Below are 5,650 nucleotides of genomic sequence, written 5' to 3'. Positions count from 1 at the left end.
AATTGAGATCATTTGAACTTCTAGAACTCAAGATATGGGCTGAACAATGAACAGTGTCTGAGCTGCAGGACAGATTCGGCCTTCTTCGTTGTTGTTACAATTTAGACTTGAAAAGGGCCTCAATGAAAGTTGTAGGCCTATGTCTTACCTTTCCATCCATATAAAATAGATCTAATTTCGAGATCTACAGCTCCAAATATGACCCAATTATCGAACAGTATTCTTGTTTGGCCATCTCTTTTCTAAGTTTGGGTATCTTTTTGTCCTTTCAATTTCAATATTTGAACTCATCAATCAATCATTTTATTTATGTGATAGGCCTGCATTTAAGATATATATTTACCACAAATTAAAGGTATCTTATATTATTAGATATGTTATTATAAAACATGCTTTAGTTAAGGAGTTAGTGATACTTCAAGTCCAAAATGATGATATAAAACCTTGATAAAAATATACTTTTAAGTACTAATTAGAAACCAATCTCCAAGTTTCAAAACCATGATAAGGGCAAGTATTAAGCAAGTCTCAATATCTATCCCAACATTAGTAAAATGTTTCTTCTGATTTTTGAGTGAAAGTGGTGATTTGTCTTTTGAAAAAGTTTGTTCTATGAGAAGGAAAAACTTTTTTAAAAGTTGTTATTACATTTCATCCCAAGCACAAATGGATCCTGACCTAAGATTTTATAGCCATGTTTTAGCTTTATAAAAAGGAAAAAGCTTTAATCTGATTGTGTTCATGCTACAATTTAAGTCATTATAGATGTTATAGACCTCCTCGAATTTTCTTAAATGCAAGTATGGATTTTCTAAATCTAAGTCATGAAGAGAAGGTAAAAGTTGAATAATGTCTAGCTTAAAATTAAAGTGAGATACATCGGGAGGGGGGGGCGAAGTATGCATGAGGGTGCATTTTTTCTTGTGGGATTCATGTACATGACCAAACTCTCATACAAATATAGGAATAAAATAAAAGGAAGAAGAGAATAAAAGGAAGAAAACAAAAGTTAGATACAAGAAAAGTAAAAAAAAAATAAAAAAAATAAATATTATAATTTATATAAGAATTTACTTCCCAGGCAATGACGCTAAAAACTAGACACAACCAAAAGATTGATGTCACCATGTGCAAGAGTGTCGAAATAATAAATAACCCAATAAAACCGGAGTCAAACCATAAGAAGATTAATTATATAAATTATAAACAACAACAACAACAACAAGTTAAAAAGGACTTTGAGATTGTAAGATTAATGTGAGAATTAAACAATGATAAAAACAAATATCGAGGTTAGAGGATCCACTAATAGTATTTCAAACATTTATAGTATAATTATTTTTTATTACTCAACTAGAAACCACACACAAAGGAGGTTCTAATCGGATTATAAATTATTAACATGCTTACATTAGTTATCTTATTCGAATAATGATAATACTTGGAAATATTGTCAGGTATTCATAATTATAACTTATGTTAACAACAAATCAAATTTCTTTTATAGCACAGGTGTAAGTTATACCATACGGTTGAGTTATGAAAGTGCCAAGTATTTGTGTTATACAATATAAATCTAGATTAACCATTTAACAAGCAAAGTATTAAAAGTGAACAAGATAACAAATACAAAACATGTTAGTATCAAACATTAAAGTTCATGTTGAGTTTGTACTATACTTATTCTAACACCATTATTGTAACATTTCACCTTGACATAATAAGCATAACTAAACATATTGAAGAAGAGAAATATAAATAAATAAGATAAGAACATAAATAAGATATAAGTTAATTAAGGAAAGGAAAGGAAATAAAGCGCACAAACAAGAGATTAATGAAAACAAAACTTAAACATTACAAAAATATAAAGAAAGAAAGCAATAACATAATCTTGATCTGAAAACCAAGATGCCTAAATGCATGGTAAATATCTCTTTTTATAGGCTAAAATTTGAAACTATTAATTTGTTGACTAATTGTTGAGTGGGTGACCACATCTTGACTTGATAACAATCCTTATTTTCTTGTCTAAACAAAACGTCACTGCTAACATAGTAATTTGAACATATTATCCTTATGAAAATTATAGGAAATTGTCTCAGATTTTCAACATAAAAAAATTGATGCATTTGAACTTCTAGAACTTCAGATATGGGCTGAAAAATGAATAGTGTTTAGGCTACAGGACATATTCAGACCTCTTTGTTGTTGCTACAATTTGAACTTGAAAACAGTCTTTTTGAATCTTGGACTCTTATGAAAGTTTTAGACCTATGTCTTAACTTTCCATCTATATAGAACAAACTCAAATTCAAGTTCTACAACTCCAGATTGACCTAATTACTGTCAGAGTGCGTTTGGTATTGTGGTAGCTTTTGTGGTTGTGGTTTGAAAAAAGTTATTTTATAAAAAGTACTTTTAGTTGAGGTTAGTTTGATATTTATATATATTTGGTTAAAACTGTGGTTAAAATTAAGGCTGAACAAAAAGTAATTTAATGTGTTTGGTTAATAATACTTTTTAAATTGAGGTTATATATATGTATATATGTATATGTATGTAAGTATGGTTTTAAATTTAAATATTATAGATTTAACTACCCCTATTATATCATAAAATAAATAATACTGTATATAAAATATTTTTTACTGTTTCATTAAACTATTTATAATTTTATTACGTACAAAATTCATCTAACAAGAACTATAGTTTTCATGATTTTTTAAGCATGTAATAAAATTAGTTAAAATATTATCAGGAATAAAATTGATATTTCAATACGAGTAAATTTAATTCACCCTAAACTAGTTTTTTTAAAAAACAAAAAAAAATTATTGTTTACGTTTACATGAACAATGCGAGGGAAATCAATCTACGGGAAGCCGTAAAAAGCTTAGATTGGATTTGAGCCTTCATTTGTGAATTTTTGTGTCTTTTGGTTTTATTATTATGTTTTGTTATTTCTTATTTTTGTTTTAGTGTGTTTCAGGTTTTGTCAGTGTTCGTTATTTCAGGTGATATCTTTTATACTCTATCTTTCTACCTTAGAACATTGAGGACAATGTCTCGTTTTGGTTGGGGGGAGAGGGTAGTAGTTGATAAAAAAAAATTGTTTTTCATTTCATAAAGCATGTGCATAATTGTTGTTACTAGGATGGCAGAGTAAAGGAGTTCTTTTGTTAAAGTGACTCTTGAGACGCATCTTAGTAACCATTCTTAACAAGGTCTATTATAATACTTCCTGAAATATTCAGGTTTACAAACTCTCGTATTGTTACCACTTAATTCTGCTCATATACTTATTTAACATGTATTCTTAAACCTTAATTTACACACACACACTTTAACATATGATTGTGGGTTGCATATTGGATTATTACATTATTTATGTTCTTTTGTTAAAGGTAACAACTAAGGGAAAGGGATTGTATATAATTAAAAAGAAAAAAAGAAAAACATGAAAAAAAAAGAAAAAGAAAAAGAAAAAAAAATGATGATAATAAAAATGTAGATAAGTTTGGTTTCGTAGCCTCCCTAACCTAAGCAATTAAGCCCGAAGGGGTGTTTTAACACTTAATACCCTAAAGTCAACTGACTTGGGAGCTATTGGCCCAACGCTTGTTACATGGGTTGAGGAGAAAAGCTTAAGGGAATTAAACATTGCACTATCTACATATCAGTATCTGCGACCCGAGTTACTAAGCTCGTAGGGGTGTCTTAACACCTAATGCCTTAAGACCAACTGGTCTGGGAGTCATTAGCTGAAAGCTCGTTACATGGGTTAAAGATGCATGATGTTTTTAAAGTATATGTATATAGAGTTAAAAAAAAAATAGCTCTAGATATGACCCAATTACCGAACAGTGTTCCAGTTTGGATTGCACCGACATCTCTTTTCTAAGTTTAGCCATCTCTTTATCCTTGCAATTTAAGTTCTTCAAGTCATCAATCAATCCTTTCATTTATATGATAGGCCTGCATTAAAAATAAACATTTACCATAAATTATAGGTATCTTATATTATTAGATATATTATTATAAAACATGCTTTGGTTAAGGAGTTATTGATACTTCAAGTGCAAAATGATGATATAAAACCATGATAAAAATACACTTTTAAGTACTAATCACACCCCCCAACCAGCTTATTACTAGTCCCTAGTAATCAAAGCGTAAAATAGAAAAACAATTTGCAAATTTCACAAAGCAAGGTATTCATCATTTAACTTCCATTAATTTATCCAGATAAACAAACTCTCATTAAATTTATATATCTGCTCAATACCACTTAACAAGATATTAATAAACCTTTCTTTTGTGCTCAATGTATCAACACATAATTATGGGGCTTTTCTTGGAAGAAAACAAATTTTTTGTTCTAATGTTTAAGGTTAACTTCCTTGGGTTGGGATTACTATTTTTGTCTCTTTTTTTTCTTTTTTTTTTCTTTTTTTTAACTCTATATACATATACTTTAAAAACACCATGCATCTTTAACCCATGTAACGAGCTTTCAGCTAATGACTCCCAGACCAGTTGGTCTTAGGGCATTAGGTGTTAAGACACCCCTACGAGCTTAGTAACTCGGGTCGCAGATACTGATATGTAGATAGTGCAATGTTTGATTCCCTTAAGCTTTTCTCCTCAACCCATGTAACAAGCGTTGAGCCAATAGCTCCCAAGTCAGTTGACTTTAGGGTATTAGGTGTTAAAACACCCCTTCGGGCTTAATTGCTTAGGTTAGGGAGGCTACGAAATCAAACTTATCTACATTTTTATTATCATCATTTTTTTATTTTATTTTATTTTCTTTTTTTTTCTTTCTTTTTTTTTTCATGTTTTTTTTTTAATTATATACAATCCCTTTCCCTTAGTTGTTACCTTTAACAAAAGAACATAAATAATGTAATAATCCAATATGCAACCCACAATCATATGTTAAAGTGTGTGTGTGTAAATTAAGGTTTAAAAATATATGTTAAATAAGTATATGAGCAGAATTAAGTGGTAACAATACGAGAGTTTGTAAACCTGAATATTTCAGGAAGTATTATAATAGACCTTGTTAAGAATGGTTACTAAGATGCGTCTCAAGAGTCACTTTAACAAAAGAACTCCTTTACTCTGCCATCCTAGTAACAACAATTATGCACATGCTTTATGAAATGAAAAACAATTTTTTTTTTTTCAACTACTACCCTCTCCCCCCAACCAAAACGAGACATTGTCCTCAATGTTCTAAGGTAGAAAGATAGAGTATAAAAGATATCACCTGAAATAACGAACACTGACAAAACCTGAAACACACTGAAACAAAAATAAGAAATAACAAAACATAATAATAAAACCAAAAGACACAAAAATTCACAAATGAAGGCTCAAATCCAATCTAAGCTTTTTACGGCTTTCCTTAGATGACCAATTTATGCGACTCATGGAAGGATCAATCACAGGAATGAAAGATTGTAGTTGGTCAATCAATTGTTCAGCAGTAGTAGCAGAGATTATGATTTGTCGTGCAGAAGATGTTAAAAATTCCTGTTCCACAGCATGATCAAGAAAAGACAACAACTTATCATAATAACCATTAACATTTAACAAACCTATGGGTTTATGGTGAATGTGCAATTGAGCCCAAGAGGAAATA

Source organism: Populus euphratica, unplaced genomic scaffold (genome assembly GCF_000495115.2).
Source record: "Populus euphratica unplaced genomic scaffold, PopEup_1.0 scaffold776.1, whole genome shotgun sequence".
In the NCBI taxonomy this organism is placed as follows: Eukaryota; Viridiplantae; Streptophyta; class Magnoliopsida; order Malpighiales; family Salicaceae; genus Populus; species Populus euphratica.
This window is presented reverse-complemented; position numbering follows the sequence as displayed.